This window comes from Coregonus clupeaformis, chromosome 16, assembly GCF_020615455.1.
Source record: "Coregonus clupeaformis isolate EN_2021a chromosome 16, ASM2061545v1, whole genome shotgun sequence".
Taxonomy (NCBI): Eukaryota; Metazoa; Chordata; class Actinopteri; order Salmoniformes; family Salmonidae; genus Coregonus; species Coregonus clupeaformis.
Genome location: NC_059207.1, coordinates 31,321,464 through 31,341,963, shown reverse-complemented (window position 1 = coordinate 31,341,963; position 20,500 = coordinate 31,321,464). Strand labels below are relative to the sequence as shown.

The window sequence follows — 20,500 nt, the reverse complement described above, 5'->3', positions numbered from 1 at the left end:
TCCATGGGTTGATAAATTTGATTTCCATTGATAATTTTTGTGTGATTTTGTTGTCAGCACATTCAACTATGTAAAGAAAAAAGTATTTAATAAGATTATTTCATTCATTCAGATCTAGGATGTGTTGTTTAAGTGTTCCCTTTATTTTTTTGAGCAGTGTATAAATGTCTTCTTATGTTATCATATAAAGTGTGCATGTTCAAGATAGCATGCATAGGTCGTCGTAGGTCTGTGGAGATCTTCACAATTGCTGTGCAGAATCTCGAACGGCATTGATCACTTGCACCATGTACTTGTAATCTCAACTGCAATCCAGGCCATTTGTGTCTGCTATTAGATGAAGCACAGGGATAACACATTAATATGTTGTATAAATAAAGATATATCTGACATTATATTCCCATTTGAATTTGGTTGTGGTTTTAGTTGGTTGAAAGCATAGTGACAACACATTGGAAATTCAACTATCTTTTGGCTGGATTTTTGAGTGGGTGAATATAGGTTGTAATCTCATTGATCAACGTCTCAACCAAATATGACCCAATTATCCCCGTTGAAATGACGTGGTGTGCCCAGAGGGATGTGTTTATTGTTCTAAAGTTATCTGATGACAGATGAAGTGTCCTTTCTCTTTCCCATAGCGAAGCAGAAAGTCATGCTGTATGTAGAGAGTTACAGCATGGCTGTAGCCTTAGATTTCCCCTGAGACCTGTGTTTACAGGATAAAAGCAGAGTTGGGTTCTTGATGGCAACCGCTCAATGAATACTAATGAGATATAAAATCATACATTTTCCCCTGGCAGAGTTTGACATTGGTTTGTATTGGCCTTCAAGGCCTGTAATTTGTATTGTGTTTGAGCAGTGGAAAATGTGTCAAACATTATGCCATACAAATAGAGTATGAATGTGTCTTTCAAGTAAAATATGATCATGAATTCATTATATCCTTTATACTTAAAATAATATGAGTTATGAAGTTGTATATTCTCTTTAGTTTCACATCATCACAAACAGCAGAACGTTGCCAAGACATCATATGTCCACGAAAGGAGAGGAGAAGAAAAAACAGTATGCATGACTCAACCTTTAGAAATCCATGTGATCCAATGAAAATGCCATGAACTGTTCAACAAGTTTTCTTGTACGTGCCCTGACGTGTATAATATAAAATGCATTATTCCACATGTGTGGACCTTGATTCAAATACTTTTGAATAATGAAAAGGATCTCTGACAACTGACCTGGCTCCTTATATCTGGCCAGACAGCCCTCTCCCAATGGCTCTATATGACATCATCCATAAAGAAGAGGGGTTCTGGGAGAGGACAACAGACACAGACCCCTTATTTCATTGTGGGCCTGCATCCCAAATGGCACTATTCCCTATAAAATGCACTACTTTGGCAAGGGCCCATAGGGTGGTGCTCTATATGAAATATGGTGCAATTTGGGTCATCTCCTGTAAAGTGATGTGTACATGCACCTCTTAAACTGACAGAATGGCATTTCACAACTTTTTGCAGATCAACCAAGGTTTACAGTATGTGACCTGTGCTGTTGATGGCTAAAAAGTTTACAGAAAGAAACTTTACCTTTGGCATATCAAACAAGCAATAACATACACGCAAGATGCTGTGTGGTCTTTTTACTCCTGAGTCCCAGAGGCTTTTGCCATACAGTAGATCAAATCAAATCAAATTGTATTTGTCACATGCGCCGAATACAGCAGGTGTAGACCTTACCATGAAATGATTACTTACAAGCCCTTAACCAACAATGCAAAATAAGAGTTAAGAAAAAATGTTTACTAAATAAACTAAAGTAAAAAATAAAAGAGCAACAATAAAATAACGATAACAAGGGGTACCGGTACCGAGTCAATGTGCAGGGGTACAGGTTAGATGAGACAGAGGCATGACCCTGCCTGCTTCAGCATGAGTAGTCTAACTGGGACTCAGTGACCAGGTCAAGCATCTATTTGTAGGTTGATCCCAGTCTTCCCGGTCACCACGGAGCTAGGTGACGTTATTAATGGGAGGGGACAGTGCCAGGGGCCACTGTGCAGGGAGAAACCATCGTCCCCCTGCATACCCAGAGTTGATGATGATGCTGCTGCTTGGAATGTGCACTGTCATGTCTGTTATGTAGTGTCAGCAGACTGGCTGCTCCTTGTAGATGGATGAATAATAATGCAATGTGTTGACTGTTGACGTGTTGGGAAGTGGATTGCTCCTTAAGTTCGATTTCAACAATGTCATCGACCACAGCTGGTCTTGGGTAAACTATTCAACTACAGATACATTTTTACTACATAATGTCGATGTGTCGATTACATGGACAACTGATCATATTTCTATTAGAGAAGTGAGATTTCAATGTCTAATCCAAGTGAAAATGTTTAGAGATATTTTTTGGACCATAGAATATTCATACTTTGCATTACTCAGCTCAGCTCTGATTAACAAGCAGGTTTGCTTACACAAGCTATTTGTTTTCATATCCATGTGTTGTGGATTACTCATTTGCGTGGAGTTTCTGCTTATCTGGTCTTATTGGCTAAGGGGGTACTTCATTAGACTAGTGTGTGTGTATGTGTGTGTGTGTGAATGAGTGTATGGAGTACATATTGTATGTGAGAGAGAGTGGGTGCATGCTGGCCTTTAAAGGTCTGCTTAATGCTGTTGCTGTGCAATTGATTGCAATGTCATCATTTGCAGGGGGACAGTGATCAAACTGTGATCAGAGAGAGTGTTTTATACGTGAGGAAGATTTGTTTGTGGGCAGAGCTATGATGGCTCTAGCCACTAAGTTAAGAGATCCTTGTGAGTGCCAGTTAAGGATGCAGCAGCTGGACTTGGATTTGAGAAGGCTGAGGCAAGGATTGTATGTTGCTCTGTCTAGGCTTCTGCAAATGAGATGAGCAGCAGTCCAATATATCCAATCTATAGTCAGGGCCATAGGGCTGAAATGGTAGTTATGGAGACAGGTGAAAAGGAGTATAATCAAGAGAGGTAAACATTTGAACATTGTGGTCCAAGTCAACAACGGAGAGAGAGAGAGAGAGTTTCTCAGTCATAGCTCTTAGATTCATACAGTGATGAAAGCAGTACGGATTTGGTTAGATGGCTATTAGGCTAGTATAATTCTCAAGCCAACTGCTATAAACTGTAGAGATTCCATGTTGGAGAAAGTTATCCCAGTTACACAGTACCAGTTAAAAGTTTGGACACACCTACTCATTCAAGGGTTTTTCTTTATTTTTACTATTTTCTACATTGTAGAATAATAGTGAAGACATCAAAACTATGAAATAGCACATATGGAATCATGTAGTAACCAAAAAAGTGTTAAACAAATCAAAATATATTTTATATTTCAGATTATTCAAAGTAGCCACCCTTTACCTTGAGGACAGCTTTGCACACTATTGGCATTCTCTCAACCAGCTTCATGAGGTGGTCACCTGGAATACATTTCAATTAACAGGTGTGCCTTCTTAAAAGTTCATTTGTGGAATTTCTTTCCTTCTTAATGTGTTTGAGCCAATCCATTGTGTTGTGACAAGGTAGGGGTGGTATACAGAAGATAGCCCTATTTGGTAAAATACCTAGTCCATATTATGGCAAGAACAGCTCAAATAAGCAAAGAGAAACGACAGTCCATCATTATTTTAAGACATGAAGGTCAGTCAATACGGAACATTTCAAAAACGTAGAAAGTTTCTTCAAGTGCAGTCGCAAAAACCATCAAGCACTATGATGAAACTGACTCTCAATGGGACCGCCACAGGAAAGGAAGAACCAGAGTTACCTCTGCTGCAGAGGATAAGTTCATTAGAGTTAACTGCACCTCAGATTGCAGCCCAAATAAATGCTTCACAGAGTTCAAGTCACAGACACATCTCAATATCAACTTTTCAGAGGAGACTGCGTGAATCAGGGCTTCATGGTCTTGCTGCAAATAAAGCACTACTAAAGGACACCAATAAGAAGAAAAGACTTGCTTGGGCCAAGAAACATGAGCAATGGACATTAGACCGGTGGAAATCTGTCCAAATTTGAGATTTTTGGTTCCAACCGCCGTGTCTTTGTGAGACACAGAGTAGGTGAACGGATGATCTCTGCATGTGTGGTTCCCACCGTGAAGCATGGAGGAGGAGGTGTGATGGTGTGGGGGTGCTTTGCTGGTGACACTGTCTGTGATTCATTTAGAATTCAAGGCACACTTAACCAGCATGGCTACCACAGCATTCTGCAGCGATACGCCATCCCATCTGGTTTGCGCTTAGTGGGACTATCATTTGTTTTCCAACAGGACAAAGACCCAAAACACACCTCCAGGCTGTGTAAGGGCTATTTGACCAAGGAGAGTGATGGAGTGCTGCATCAGATGACCTTGCCACAATCCCCTGACCTCAACCCAATTGAGATGGTTTGGGATGAGTTGGACTGCAGAGTGAAGGAAAAGCAGCCAACAAGTGCTCAGCATATGTGGGAACTCCTTCAAGACTGTTAGAAAAGTATTCCTCATGAAGCTGGTTGAGAGAATGCCAAGAGTGTGCAAAGCTGTCATCAAGGCAAAGGGTGGCTACTTTGAAGAATCTCAAATATAAAATATATTTGGATTTGTTTAACACTTTTTGGGTTACTACATGATTCCATATGTGTTATTTCATAGTTGTGATGTATTCACTATTATTCTACAATGTAGAAAATAGTAAAAATAAAGAAAAACCCTTGAATGAATAGGTGTGTCCAAGCTTTTGACTCGTACTGTATGTTTTCATGAAAACAGAATGAGATGTATGATGTTTTGGTGTATTGCTCTGTTGTGACATAACATAGCAGAAGCTAAGCTGTCATCATGTCAAGGTGACCATTACTTGCCCTGCCCCACATAATTAATTCTAGACATGAGCCATACATAAATACTGAAGGATAAAAAAATAAATGTATGGTGTAGTATATTGTTTATAATATATGGAACAGAAAAAGTAGTTATTGCAAAACGCACAGTGAAATGCACAGTCACTGCGCCCTTAGTCTTTTCTGCTGTGTCTCTTTAAATACAGTAGGCAGTGCTATCCGCCTGCGTGGAGCGCAGAACTCGGTTACCGCTGTGGTGTGCGCGTTCCGCAGGGCTGTTTGACAGGCGGTCTGGACACGGAAGGAATAGACAGGTCGTCTCACCGCGACACGCTGGCTGCATCATACCGGCTTTGACCCAAATAGATGACAGCGGTGTATGGAAAGGATAGTCTCCCGCCTGCCGTGTTCAACATAATTTGGTTTGCTTCAAGGACCATATTCCGCCTTCTTCTCTCCTTGTAAATAAACGTGTGGCAGCATCCAATGAATGCTTTATTGAACTGGACCAAGATTGGTTTGTAACGGGATTGAGAAACTCACTGACAGAGGACAGACGCATGGACGTTAAGGTGAATTCATAAATTAGTTACCCTATCTCAACATTTAGACTACCACTGGATCTATTATCTTGATATTGTGAGGAATTTTCACAGAGCGGGGACCAAGATTGTGCATGAGAGCTGTTATCAGACCAATTCTTATTTCAGAGTTATATCTTTCTGTTACCCGTGCATTAGGTTCAGCCAAAGATTACCGAATATGCGGTAATGGATTGTATTCAACTCTCCTTTGGATGTCTCTCTCATGACTCCTATTTGAGGTAGGTTACAGACCTTATCATCTTTTATTTAGTTCAACGAAAGTTGTCAAACATTGAATTAAAAAATGTTTTACCAGATATAGAATTTTACTAGACTATTATGGCCATTTTCTATAAACAGATTTCTATTGTAGGATTTAACATCGACCAGCAGATTTCTACTGGATAACGGATGTTTCTATTAGCTGGTTTCTACTGTATAGCATCTGAGACATTGATAAGTGCCCCATCACAATTGTTTTGACATTTAGACAGTGTAGTGTAATTTTTGCAAACCCAGCAAACCCCCTCTCCCCTTGGATCTTTATGTATGCTGGGCCACTGGGCCACTGACATGAATTTAAGTCAAACAAATATCTGAATGTAGCCTACAATAGCCTTTAGTTTATTAAAAGTATACCATTATTTTTTAAGCCTACTAACGGTGGTGGTGGTGAGAGACCATTACCACTGATAATGGTGGAGAGAGTCATTGCCATTGAGCTCAAAATTTCAACAGACATTTCAAGATTTCCCAGAGGGCCTATTAATGGGCCTACCATTACCACCACACCAGACCAGGATGCCTGTTCTATTTATACCAACAGACTCTCATATACAGTTCCTTCAGAAAGTATTCACACCCCTTGACTTTTTCCACATTTTGTTGGGTTACAGCCTGAATCTACAATGGAATACATTTAGATTTTGTGTCACTGGCCTACACACAATACCCCATAATGTTAAAGTGGAATTATGTCTTTAGGATTTTTTACAAATTAATTTAAAATGAAAAGCTGAAATGTCTTGAGTCCGTAAGTATAGAGGCCCTTTGTTATGGCAAGCCTAAATAAGTTCAGGAGTAAAAATGTGCTTAACAAGTCAAATAATAAGTTGCTTGGACTAATAGTGTTTAACATGAATTTTGAATGACTACCTCATCTCTGTACCCCACACATACAATTATCTGTAAGGTCCCTCAGTTGAGCAGTGAATTTCAAATACAGATTCAACCACAAAGACCAGGGAGGTTTTCCAATGCCTCATAAAGAAGGGCACCTATTGGTAGATGGGTAAAAAAAAAAAAAGCAGACATTGAATATCCCTTTGAGGATGGTGAAGTTATGAATTACACTTTGGATGGTGTATCAATACGCGTAGTCACTACAAAGATACAGGCATCCTTCCTAACTCAGTTGCCGGAGAGGAAGGAAAACGCTCAGGGATTTCACCATGAGGCCAATGGTGACTTTAAAACAATTACAGAGTTTAATGGCAGTGATAGGAGAAAACTGACAATGGATCAACAACATTGTAGTTACTCAACAATACTAACCTAAATGACAGAGTGGAAAGAAGGAAGCCTGTACAGAATAAAAATATTCCAAAACATGCATCTTGTTTGCAATAATAGGCAATAAAGTAAAACTGCAAAGAAAGGAACTTTATATCCTGATTGGAAAGCGTTATGTTTGGGCCAAATCCAACACAACAGATCACTGAGTACCACTCTTCATATTTTCAAGCATAGTGGTGGCTGCTTGTCATTGGCAAGGACTAGGGATTTTTTTTGGGGGGGGGATAAAAATAAACGGAATAGAACTAAGCACAGGCAAAATCCAAGAGGAAAACCTGGTTCAGTATGCTTTCCATCAGACACTGGGAGACAAATTCACCTTTCAGCAGGACAATAACCTAAAACACAACAACCAACTTGACAGAGCTTGAAGAATTTGAAAAAGAATAATGTGCAAATATTGTACAATCCAGGTGTGCAAAGCTCTTAGAGACTTACCCAGAAAGACTCACAGCTGTAATCGCTGCCAAAGGTGATTCTAACATGTATTGACTCAGAGGCTTGAATACTTATTTAATCAAGATATGTTAGTGTTTTAGTTTTCATAATTTCTTTACAAATGTTAGAATTTTTCTTCCACTTTGACATTACAGAGTATTTTGTGTAAATCGTTGCCAAAAATTACAATTAAATCCATTAAATCCATGCATATATTCGCACAAACCAAGAGGAGCTGTCTATAGTCTGTAATAAATTAGACAAAGTCAAGTCAGGAAGAGGTTGTTTGATTTTGTGTGTGTATGTGTGTGTGTGTGTGTTTGTGTAAAACGATCAGCTCCTCTGGATCTCACAACACCTGATACATGCAAGGTTTATTTGGATTAGTTAAGTGTGCTAATGGAAATTTGAGAGTGCCCTCTGCACCAGTAGCCAACTCATCTCAGTGTGTGTAATCATGCCCAGTCAGTGTGGCTCAGCTAGGCTGCATGTAATTATCCCCCTGCCTGTTCTGGAGGGCTGGCTCTATGTAAATATTGTGTGGCCATGAGAATCAACACATCGGCACTCTCACTTTACCCAAAGTGTGAGGCAGCTAGACTTTCATTAGAGCCCTCCTGCTAATGTTTAACTAGCAGAATGACTTGCAGATCCACCTCAGAGAGCAGAGGAAACCTGCCTGCCTTTCTGCCTTCCTGACCTCCTGCCTTCCCTTCCTTCATCCTCTGTTATTCTGTTACTGGGGCTAATGACATGGTTAGAGATGTGTTAGATGTATTCCCCTTTGTGGCAGCTCAGTAATGGGGAAATTACTGAGTGATATTCGGTGGTATTCATAATGAAGCATCATCTGTCAGCAGGTGCTCTCCTGAGGCACAGTTATTCAGTACTGGAAGTGAGCAAACATTCCCACATTTAACCCTAACCCTAACTTTCTTGGGTCAGAATAACAGAACAGCAATATGTCAAGTCTTTAAAAATGATCACAAGGCTGCTGAACTGCCCAGTTATTAATGCTGGGAATTGCTCAGACTGCTGCCATAATCCAGTAGCCTATAGTTATTACACTCTGGAGAAAGTGGGTATAAAACCGGGCACCCACTATTAATGACAAGTTGTATATATTATATATGTGTCAACACCTTGTACATTTAGAAGAAATGGATGAATTACAAGTCACTCATTTTGACAAATGAAATCATTATCTAGCTTTAGTATAGCTGGCAGTAGCCGTCCCACCCTGCAGCCATCTACTAGCCTGAGTCTGAGACAGTGGGGGGACAGGCTAGAGACAGGAATGCTCAAGGGAGTTTGGATTCAGAGTGATGCTGTGCCAAACAGCAACCGTATATCTGAATAATGTTCCTCTCGCCCCCTTGCAGTTAGACAGGGAAAAGAGGCAGCCAGGTGCTCTCAAGGACTGTTAATGGAATGGTTGTAGTGAAGTAATATTTTATATGTGCATATTATATATACCTCACATGCGACTCATAATAAGACTAAGCAATAGGCCCATTAAATGAATTATCTGACTCCATAGACATGATTTAGCAATATGCAAGAGACTATAGTTGAGTTACAGTAATAGGCAATCACTAAATGTCTGAGAATGGAATTCTAAATACAAGTGTATTTAATTACTTTGTAAAATGAATGAAATTACATACAAGGCGTGAAGCTTAAGTTACAAAGCATTAACAAGCATTACAAGGCATTATTCTAAGCATGATCAGAGAGGGAGAGAGAGAGAGACAAAGAAACCATGGCTTGTGCGAAAGCCCATAGCCAAAGCCCGTAGAGCACGGCGCTTGTAACGCCAAGGTAGTGGGTTCGATCCCCGGGACCACCCATACACAAAAATGTATGCACGCATGACTGTAAGTCGCTTTGGATAAAAGCGTCTGCTAAATGGCATATTATTATTATAATGAAAGAGGAGAGACTGTATCTTACCAGCGCAGATCAGGAACAAAAAAGAGAGCGAGACAATGAATCTAAGACCTTTTATAAGCCTCAGTTGTTTGGATTCAAAATCTGAGTTGTTGACCAACAGCATTACTAGTTAACCTCCAATCAGATGTCAGACCTACAGACCTGTAAAGACAACATAATCTCTGCTTCTCAGAGGTGTGACAATGGGGGTTGGTGAGATCAACACAGAGAATGTTGAATAACTAACACAACACAGAGGAATCATTGCATACAGTGTAAATAGTCACTTTGGGGGCTGGGTCACCCTACATGGTAACTAACCATGGTAATAACATGCATGGTACAGTATTTTGTAGTATGGGTTTATTGCTAGCAGGCTTAGCACCCAGCCCAATGGAACACTTTAAAGCCCCTCAGATATGCAGCTCTCTGTAGAGCCATGACCAGATAGCAGCAGCAGCAGCAGCAGCATAGTGAAGAAGAAGGCTTTGAATTCCTTCAGAGTTTATATGGCTTCCTTCTTTATCCTCTTGGTGAACTCTCAGTGACTCCTCATGGATCATAACCAGTGGCTCTGGTCTGTGAATATCACCAGAGGAGCTGACATAAAAGAGAACATCCATGGCTGAGCTGGTCATAGCAATGAAACCCTCTGAACCCTGCTGCGTTATGGGAAGGCACTGTACTGTTCTGTACTGTATGTATGTTTGATGATGTGCTCTCTATTGATATTTCATTATCATGAACGGATGCCAAGATTCTCATTAGAGTGTATACAGAAATAGCCTGGCTATAAAAACAGAGCTTCAGTGTTGAGTGCTTAAGCTCTGGTATGTGGACAATGGCTCCTTACTGTTCTCTGGGTTTCATCAGTGCAGTGTCTCAGTGAAGTGGCACAGGGAGTTAATGGTTTTCTCTGTACTCATTGTCAAATGCTGTTTTGGTGCAGAATAAGAATCATAGACAGACAGAACAGCAGATCTATGGCCTGTCAGTTATAAAGAGGTAAATCAGGGGTTGAAGTAAAGAACAGTGAATAAGACATGTCCATCATCTGAATGAAAACAGTTTCATTCCTCCAAATTCTGACAGGTAAATTAGGCATTGTCTCATCTATGATCTCTATAAGTAGAGATGTAGGACTCATATAGTGATGGCTCAGTCATGTCATGTCTGTGGGAAATGACAGAAACATCTATGTACAATGACATCTCTGTGATTGGTTCTAATATAACCAGGGCTGGCTCCATGCATAAGCGATATAAGCAGTCGCTTAGAGCCATCAGCCATGAAGAGACCCCCGACCAAAAACTATATATATATTTTATTTATTTATTTGGGAAGTTAATCTTACTGTTGAGATTTAGAATAGTAGAATACACAAGGTGCAATTTCGAAATTTGGTTGTCCATCAGCAGTTTTTCTCTTGTTATGTCAGTCACTGACAGTCACTCAATTACCATGTCAGCTAACAACTTTTACATTGTTAAGTTAGTCTAGCCAGCTACTGTATCTAAACTTGTATTAATCATGGCCGAATAGCGACCGTGCACGCAGGGCAGGTGCCCAGGGGCCCTGACCTCCAGGGGGGCCCCATTGATTTTGTTAGTTACTCTCACTCAGATATCATTAACATGGCATAAGTTTTGGCAAAACGGGTAGAATTGCAGGAAATTAGCTTTAAAACTGCAATTGTTTTCTCTCTGCCCCATGGCAAAATAAGGACAATTGCATGAAATGTGTTATAATTTGTTATAATTGCAAAAGGCCCTGTAACCAGTTAAGGGAACAGAAACGAAAACCAGAAAATAACAAAATAATTGAGGAACAGAATCAAAACCGATAGTGTAACTCATCCACCGACTGTGTGATCTGAGTCAATGTAGCAGAATTAAATACAAATAATAAGCAGAATGTCAGGGCTGGGCTGGAACAGAAACTTGCACACCCAGTAGCTGGTTGGCCATGCATGTTCTAGGTCTATGCATTGTTACTTTTAACAGTATTTTTGTAGTCCTACAACAAATTCTAACAGTAAACCAATAGCATATACAGTGGGGGAAAAAAGTATTTAGTCAGCCACCAATTGTGCAAGTTCTCCCACTTAAAAAGATGAGAGAGGCCTGTAATTTTCATCATAGGTACACGTCAACTATGACAGACAAAATGAGAAAAAGAAATCCAGAAAATCACATTGTAGGATTTTTAATGAATTTATTTGCAAATTATGGTGGAAAATAAGTATTTGGTCAATAACAAAAGTTTCTCAATACTTTGTTATATACCCTTTGTTGGCAATGACACAGGTCAAACGTTTTCTGTAAGTCTTCACAAGGTTTTCACACACTGTTGCTGGTATTTTGGCCCATTCCTCCATGCAGATCTCCTCTAGAGCAGTGATGTTTTGGGGCTGTCGCTGGGCAACATGGACTTTCAACTCCCTCCAAAGATTTTCTATGGGGTTGAGATCTGGAGACTGGCTAGGCCACTCCAGGACCTTGAAATGCTTCTTACGAAGCCACTCCTTCGTTGCCCGGGCGGTGTGTTTGGGATCATTGTCATGCTGAAAGACCCAGCCACGTTTCATCTTCAATGCCCTTGCTGATGGAAGGAGGTTTTCACTCAAAATCTCACGATACATGGCCCCATTCATTCTTTCCTTTACACGGATCAGTCGTCCTGGTCCCTTTGCAGAAAAACAGCCCCAAAGCATGATGTTTCCACCCCCATGCTTCACAGTAGGTATGGTGTTCTTTGGATGCAACTCAGCATTCTTTGTCCTCCAAACACGACGAGTAGAGTTTTTACCAAAAAGTTATATTTTGGTTTCATCTGACCATATGACATTCTCCCAATCCTCTTCTGGATCATCCAAATGCACGCTAGCAAACTTCAGACGGGCCTGGACATGTACTGGCTTAAGCAGGGGGACACGTCTGGCACTGCAGGATTTGAGTCCCTGGCGGCGTAGTGTGTTACTGATGGTAGGCTTTGTTACTTTGGTCCCAGCTCTCTGCAGGTCATTCACTAGGTCCCCCCGTGTGGTTCTGGGATTTTTGCTCACCGTTCTTGTGATCATTTTGACCCCACAGGGTGAGATCTTGCGTGGAGCCCCAGATCGAGGGAGATTATCAGTGGTCTTGTATGTCTTCCATTTCCTAATAATTGCTCCCACAGTTGATTTCTTCAAACCAAGCTGCTTACCTATTGCAGATTCAGTCTTCCCAGCCTGGTGCAGGTCTACAATTTGGTTTCTGGTGTCCTTTGACAGCTCTTTGGTCTTGGCCATAGTGGAGTTTGGAGTGTGACTGTTTGAGGTTGTGGACAGGTGTCTTTTATACTGATAACAAGTTCAAACAGGTGCCATTAATACAGGTAACGAGTGGAGGACAGAGGAGTCTCTTAAAGAAGAAGTTACAGGTCTGTGAGAGCCAGAAATCTTGCTTGTTTGTAGGTGACCAAATACTTATTTTCCACCATAATTTGCAAATAAATTCATTAAAAATCCTACAATGTGATTTTCTGGATTTTTTTTCTCTCAATTTGTCTGTCATAGTTGACGTGTACCTATGATGAAAATTACAGGCCTCTCTCATCTTTTTAAGTGTGAGAACTTGCACAATTGGTGGCTGACTAAATACTTTTTTCCCCACTGTATATGGATATGGATATCCCCTTCAGTCTCTCCAGGACTTGGGACTTTCTTTGGGACCTTCATCCGCGGACAGGGTTTAGCAGCTTTCACAGGTCTCTGTATCTGAGGAAACACAGAAATTAGTTCAGGACTTCGGTAATTATTCTCAAGAGATACAACATTTGATATTTCATTGCAATTCTGTTTTTGTATTGTCATAGTTCTCTTTTTGGGACTGGAAATCTGTTCATTAGCTAGCTAGCTTAGCTACTAGCTTGGTAGCTAACATTGTTGTTTTTAGCAGATCAAGCTTACGTTTGTGTCATAAACAAACCAAATATTGGATTGCTGTCTATCCTAGCTGACATTACCTAGAATATATGGTAACTTGACCCATGTGCTACACATCATCCTGGTGCCGCCACCTCCTGCTGCTAACGTTTCTATCCATGCTGGCAATGCAGCCCGCTGCGATGCTTCGTTGGGAAATCTATAAACGTACATTTCAAAAATAGCTTCATCGCCGGTCATAATGACCATCCCACCCGTGAATACTATGGTCAACTTGAGAAAACAACTAGACTAAGTTAGCTTGCTTAGCTAGCTAGCTGTTTACAGCCGTGACAGAACAGATGTTTACAAATGCACTGGAAGTTCTTTGGGGTTCCAGGGTTCACTTCCGTGCCTCCTCAAAAAGCAACTAAAAAGGTCTATATGTTTCTTGTTCTCCTTTGTGGCACAGAGGAAAATGATCAATTTCCCTGCTAATGTTTCCTCAAAGGACAAGATGATTTTGGAGTGGGGATTATCTGCAATAGGGAAGGCCTGGGAACAGATCAGTTACTGGGAAGGCCTGAGGAGGGCTAGCCTTGCTGCGTACATATCTTGGCCAGAGTTTTTGCCTTGACCGGGATAATCCACAACAGTGGGCTTTTTCAGTAAATAATACTCAAGTAATAGCTGTCTGGACAGGTGGTAGGGTAACATTGTGTGGGGAAAGGCCATACTGTGGGGTTGGGAAAACCCGCAAATACAAGATTTAAGTAACAAGATGATGTCCTAATGGGGTATGACCTTGTGCATGCGTGTGTGCATACTTACGTGTCTCCTTTATACATTTCATCCTCATCAAACGCTTTAATGTTTTGGTTATGCTAATGTTGATGCTCTATGAGGAGTTTCAAGAGCCAGTGTGTGGACAGATGTTCCTCACGCCCCTCTCTGAAGGATGTGAACCCAGACCTGTCCACTCAGAGTAACACCTGCTTCTCCGTTGGGCATCCTCCAACAGACGCAGATACAGCAAGGCACTGAGGGAGAGGATGTTGTTTAGCCCACCCGCCCGTGACTATCGTATGGTTTTAGGAAGGGGGTGGTGGTGGTGTGTGGCTGGGGGTCCAGCATGCTGGGATGTAGCTGTCAGTGAATCACAAGTGTTTTTCCCTGCGCGATGGGGAGTCTGTCACTCTACTTTGTTAACATCTCCAACAGTGTCTGCCTGGCCAAGGAGGAAGGATGATGGATCAGCAGTGTTAGAGGCATCCCATGGCGATGGATGAATGCGGGACACCGTAGAAAGGGCAGGGACACATGCACCGTCACAGAAACAAGGAGATGATTTGTCATCATTAGCGTCATTAACCAAGGTCATTACTCTAACACTTCTAGTCAGTGTGTGGAGATACAATGAATCCACTTGTGTTTAGAATCCACAGTTGTGTTTAGAGGCTTGTTTACAGTATATACTGTAATGTTGTTCAGCAGGCTCATACTCTCCGGTCCTTATTGGATAATTGAACTTGAATTGGTATTGTGTTTTGATGATTTGAATTTGTTCATATGGCTTTGTCAGTCATCTATTAGACATTGTATTACAGAGGAAGTCATCAGGACAGACCAGTACCTGTATGCTCATAATACCCAGAATTCACATCATCCATCAATCAACTGGTTATGTGAGGTTGATGCCAGGTCTTCTCAGTTGGCAGAGTTGAAGTAGATAATGAGTATGTTGTTAAGCTCTTTCCTGACACACACATGGTTATTAACCCAAAATGGTTGATTAGGTCCGACAGTCAGCCACTGTAGAAGGACCTTCCCAAGGCCGTCAATTCATGCCTTGTCATGTGAAACTTCACAGAAACCAATAAAAACAGAATTATGACGTATGAAATCGAGAATATGCTGAGAGTTTTCGGTAACACTTTACTTGACACCCAGCGTCATAACACGTTATGACATAACATCTGACATAACTTGTCGTAACCTGTCATAATATGGTCATGACACTGGCATGACACATATATTTACACCTGTTGTGACATATATTACATTATTTTATGGCTGGTTACATAAGAGTGTCAAAACCCACATTTATTCAAATGTGTTTTTTTCCTGTTTCTTAAGTCATTTGTTGTTGTAGTAATTAATTATATTTACAGTTATGTTTTTACATCATGTTTTAAATAACTTGCAGAAAATACACTTTATGACACTGTCATGAAGCATTATGACCATCACGTGTCACTTTACTTGGACTTAGAAAATACACTTTATGACACTGTCAAGAAACATTATGACCATCATAATCATATAAGCCAGATAGGCCTATCACGTACATGTCCTTATGTCAGTCATCAGTCAAAAACAGGGTGTCTTGTCCTGCTCCTGCATTCATCCCATACAACAGGTGCATGTCTGACATCAATTTGTGTGCAATTACAATGATAATTTAATATGGTCAATTTCAGAAAATTTTATATAACAAACATACTGTAGGCTACGGTGTAATGGAATGTTTTGCCTTGTATGGTAGGTTTTGTGGGTTTTGACACTCTAATGTAGGTGTCATAACCAGCCATAAAATAATGCAATATATGTTACAAATGGTCTAAATATATATGTCACGATAGTGTTATGACCATATTATGACAGGTTATGACAAGTTATGTCAGCTGTTATGACAAATTATGACATGGTTATGATCGTGTCATAACTTGTTATGACGCTAAGTGTCAAATAAAGTGTTACCGAGTTTTCAGGGTTGATTAAGAATCAGGTCCCAGATGTGGTATTAGCACTGGCTCCTCTTAGTCTCGCCAGCTCTCTGCTCCATCCTCCAACTCCCTGTCTGTCCTCTACAGTGTCATTCAGGCTGACTCTCACATCATTGTAAATGACCAACACTAACTGCCAAGGGGAGCTTGAGGGCTCGACATTAAGAAGTGTATGTGTGCGTGTGTGACAGAGAGAGAGAGCGAGAAGAAGAAAGAGTGGGGAGACTAGAGAATTAGAGTGAGGGGAAAGAAAGAAAGAACAGTCCATTATGTAGTCAATGAATGGCTGACCTTGAGATATGGCCAGTCATAGAGATTAGAACATCAGCCAATTGTAATTGCTGACCTACAATAACAGACCCTCTTGTTAATTCTTGAACTTGCTGACACACAAACAAGCCTTCGTCTGCGTGAAAGTACTGGAACCTGTTTTCTCTACCTGGTTTACCAAGAGGGCGCCATCTGCCAACACCAATCCTCCTAAAACACAGACTTTTAGTTCTCTGGTTCCACTTTCATTGCGTCTTGGAGAAGGGAGATGTATTGTAGTTACTGGCGCCAGTGTTTAACTCAGAGAGCAATTTATCTTGGGGTAATGCTGAGCCAAAGCCCCATTGATATTTAACACACAACTACCAAAGCCTGGTGATTTCCACAGTATTATATTCCATTCTGCAAATTAATTCCCATATTAAAGTAATTAATGGCTCCTTAGGCTGATGAGCGCTGGATGATGTGGGAGGAAAGATAAACACTGCATTTATTTAATAATGTATCTTTTTGTTTTGAGCTACAGTTTCTGCCTGATTAATTCGGGCTCTGTTTGGTAACAAGTTACAATCAAATCAAATCAATTTGTATTTGCCACACGCGCTGAATACAAAAGGTGTAGACATTACAGTGAAATGCTTACTTACAAGCCCATAACCAACAATGCAGTTTAAGATTTTTTTAAAAATAGCAAATAATTAAAGAGCAGCAGTAAAATAAAATAACAGTAGGGAGGTTATATACAGGGGGTACCGGTACAGAGTCAATGTGAGGGGGGCACCGGTTAGTCGAGGTAATTGAGGTAATATGTACATGTGGGTAGAGTTAAATTGACTATGCATAAATAATAAACAGAGTGGCAGCAGCGTAAAAGAGGGGGTTGGGGTGGGGTGGGGTGGGGGGGCAATGCAAATAGTCCGGGTAGCCATGATTAGCTGTTCAGGAGTCTTATGGCTTGGGGGTAGAAGCTGTTAAGAAGCCTTTTGGACCTAGACTTGGCGCTCCGGTACTGCTTGCCGTGCGGTAGCAGAGAGAACAGTCTATGACTAGGGTGGCTGGAGTCTTTGATAATTTTTAGGGCCTTCCTCTGACACTGCCTGGTATAGAGGTCCTGGATGGCAGGAAGCTTGGCCCCAGTGATGTACTGGGCCGTACGCACTACCCTCTGTAGTGCCTTGCGGTCGGAGGCCGAGCAGTTGCCATACCAGGCGGTGATGCAACCAGTCAGGATGCTCTTGATGGTGCAGCTGTATAACTTTTTGAGGATCTGAGGACCCATGCCAAATCTTTTCAGTCTCCTGAGGGGGAATAGGCTTTGTCGTGCCCTCTTCACGACTGTCTTGGTGTGTTTGGACCATGATAGTTTGTTGGTGATGTGGACACCAAGGAACTTGAAGCTCTCAACCTGTTCCACTACAGCCCCGTCGATGAGAATGTGGGCTCAGTCCTCTTTTTTCCCCTGTAGTCCACAATCATCTCCTTTGTCTTGAGCACGTTGAGGGAGAGGTTGTTATCCTGGCACCACACGGCCAGGTCTCTGACCTCCTCCCTATAGGCTGTCTCATCATTGTCGGTGATCAGGCCTACCACTGTTGTATCGTTGGCAAACTTAATGATGGTGTTGGAGTCGTGCCTGGCCATGCAGTCATGGGTGAACAGGGAGTACAGGAGGGGACTGAGCACGCACCCCTGAGGGGCCCCCGTGTTGAGGATCAGCGTGGTAGATGTGTTGTCACCTACCCTTACCACCTGGGGGCAGAGGGAGGTGTTTAGTCCCAGGGTCCTTAGCTTAGTGATGAGCTTTGAGGGCACTATGGTGTTGAACGCTGAGCTGTAGTCAATGAATAGCATTCTCACATAGGTGTTCCTCTTGTCCAGGTGGGAAAGGGCAGTGTGGAGTGCAATAGAGATTGCATCATCTGCGGATCTATGCAAATTGGAGTGGGTCTAGGGTTTCTGGGATAATGGTGTTGATGTGAGCCATGACCAGCCTTTCAAAGCACTTCATGGCTACAGACGTGCTATGGGTCGGTAGTCATTTAGGCAGGTTATCTTAGTGTTCTTGGGCACAGGGACTATGGTGGTCTGCTTGAAACATGTTGGTATTACAGACTCAGTCAGGGACATGTCAAAAATGTCAGTGAAGACACTTGCCAGTTGGTCAGCGCATGCTCGGAGTACACGTCTTGGTAATCTCTCTGGCCCTGCGGCCTTGTGAATGTTGACCTGTTTAAAGGTCTTACTCACATTGGCTACAGACAGCTTGATCACATAGTCATCCAGAACAGCTGATGCTCTCATGCATGCTTCAGTGTTGCTTGCCTCGAAGCGAGCATAGAAGTGATTTAGCTCATCTGGTAGGCTTGTGTCACTGGGCAGCTCGCGGCTGTGCTTCCCTTTGTAGTCTGTAATAGTTTTCAAGCCCTGCCACATCCGACGAGCGTCAGAGCCGGTGTAGTACGATTCAATCTTAGTCCTGTATTGACTCTTTGCCTGTTTGATGGCTCGTCGGAGGGCATAGCGGGATTTCTTATAAGTTTCCGGGTTAGAGTCCCGCTCCTTGAAGGCAGCAGCTCTACCCTTTAGCTCAGTGCGGATGTTGCCTGTAATCCATGGCTTCTGGTTGGGGTATGTACGTACGGTCACTGTGGGGACGACGTCATCGATGCAGATATTACCCAGATATTCCCCTTGCTGTTAAAATAATGCAACTATAGTATGGTCTGTAGTAAATTACACATACCTCATGTTCACAATAATCTTCATGCACAATAATCTATTTGACCAATTTAAGGCTTAATTATGTAGAGAACCATGGTGAATCTGCAATGCCACCCAGAGATATCTGGACAGTAGGAAACGGACTGGCACAGCGGAGCTAAACCCATATTCAGAAGCCCTCCTCATAATACTCCCTGCCTCCCTCCCATGCAACACCAGTGGTTGGTCTGATAAAGGATATATACATTTGAGTAATTTAGCAGACGCTCTAATCCAGAGCGACTTACAGTAGTGAGTGCATACATTATCATACTTTTTCTTTGGTACCGGTCCCCCATGGGAATCAAACCCACAACCCTGGCATTGCAAGCGCAATGCTCTACCAACTGAGCCACACGGGAGAAGAGAAGAGATCCCCTGTAGGTCTCTCTTCCAGCCTGTACAGGGAGAGGCAGCAGCAGCCTCAGATCTCCTCTCCTCTCTGCTCACTGGGCCCTAATTGGGCTGTCACAGCTTCCATGCAGCTTTGTCCGAATGCTGTGAAGTGAAATTCCTGGCAAAATCACGGGGTGCATCCCACTGTTCCTGCTAAGATTCTCTACATACAGTAGGCCTGTTACCGCTGTGTAATTACCATGGGTAAGTAGTTAAACGTGTGTGCACCATTGGGAACAAGTACATGAAGGGTGCGGAGAACCTTAAATGTTCTTACAACATGTTTTATGCTTGACTAGGATTTTGTAATGTAATGTAAGGCAGTAGCCAAGCTCTGTCTATTTACAATAAGACCCGCCATTGCTAGCGTTTCACATTGTTCTAATACGAAGAGTTGGCTCCTGCACTAGAAACATCAAATAGGATAAGGCTCTAAGCATGTCTTAAGTATTAGCCTAGTTTCCGGTCTGGTGGGGATCAGTAAGCACGCTCATGCAGGTTCCATTCACAAGGCATATATTCATTATCCATCTGTCAGTGAAGTCACACAAGTCTGGTGAGATGTGTGGGAGTGTCACATTATTACACTGTGCCTGGTCGGCCACGTGGCAGCCAGGGACCATGCCATGATGGCTCCCATCAGCTCCTGTGTCTACTCTACTCTGTGGTAACTGTGCATCTGTCAGTAACAGGTCACTTATAGATGTGCTCTGAGGATGACTCAGCTCACTCAGCGCCTCACTGACTCCCTGCCGGAAGCAATCACCCATACACATGGACCTTGCTGCAAGGTTAGACTGATTCCAGGGCTGGGAGTGCTATATTCCTATTAGGGTTGCAAAGCTACTGGTAATTTACCAGAGTTGTCAGAATCTTCAGTATTGTTGGTAATTAACAGAACATCTATGGCAATCTATCATAATTAGGTAATTTATCATTTAATAACTTTTTTTAAAATGTATTCATAGATAGTATTCATTTTGTATATCT

The 20,500-nt window shown here is 41.9% G+C and overlaps 1 protein-coding gene across 1 annotated transcript in view; it reads left to right on the top strand.

Annotated features, from left to right (window-relative positions):
- The first annotated feature begins 5,122 nt into the window (after window positions 1-5,122).
- LOC121584906 (WSC domain-containing protein 2-like) overlaps window positions 5,123-20,500 on the top strand; it is a 96,363-nt gene continuing 80,985 nt past the window's right edge. The window contains exons 1-2 of the mRNA XM_041901148.2: window positions 5,123-5,437; window positions 5,606-5,688. The gene's annotated coding sequence lies outside the window, so the exon portion shown is untranslated. The remainder of the gene's footprint in view (window positions 5,438-5,605; window positions 5,689-20,500) is intronic.